Genomic DNA, 545 nt, shown 5'->3' with positions numbered 1-545 from the left:
CAATCTTAATGTATTACTTTTAATGGGCAGAAAGCCAGGAACATGTAGGCTTTTTATCAGATGGTCCAATTAACCCATTAACTGTGCTAGACATCTTCAGATGCTATGAGTGCAACTGCCCCAGACATCTTAAAGATGACAAAAGTTCTCAGATTCATTTTTACATTCCTGCTAAGCCAGGTTAAAATCCTTTAAACTTCCAGTAGCAACATCATACCTCTCTCACTGGCACCCTCCTGATCATGGTCTCAGTTCCCCTGCTGCTGGCCTACTGGCACAACTCCCTCCAAACACTTCTCCACCTTGATTAAACAACCTGCTGTGCTGCAGTAAAGCCACTCATAATTTTTTCCCCACTATCAAGTGCTCTGCTTGGCTTGGATCTTATAAGAATAAAGACTGTTTTCTAGAAAGTTGATCTTTTGCCATTCATTGTTCACCCAGGAGCAGTCCAGAAATCTTAAGTGCACAGATCAATAGCAATACACTTTACAGATTATACAGTAAATCAAAACTTACGTCACAAAATTACAAGAAATGTTTCC

At 40.0% G+C, this 545-nt stretch overlaps 1 protein-coding gene across 1 annotated transcript in view; it reads right to left on the bottom strand.

The window, feature by feature from the left end:
• LOC119590868 (leucine-rich repeat-containing protein 28-like) overlaps nt 1-545 on the bottom strand; it is a gene marked incomplete in the record, with an annotated part of 28,460 nt that overhangs the window by 21,354 nt on the left and 6,561 nt on the right.

This window comes from Penaeus monodon, chromosome 27 (assembly GCF_015228065.2).
Source record: "Penaeus monodon isolate SGIC_2016 chromosome 27, NSTDA_Pmon_1, whole genome shotgun sequence".
Classification (NCBI taxonomy): domain Eukaryota; kingdom Metazoa; phylum Arthropoda; class Malacostraca; order Decapoda; family Penaeidae; genus Penaeus; species Penaeus monodon.
Note: the sequence above shows the minus strand (reverse complement) of the source record. Positions and strands in the feature narration are given on the sequence as shown.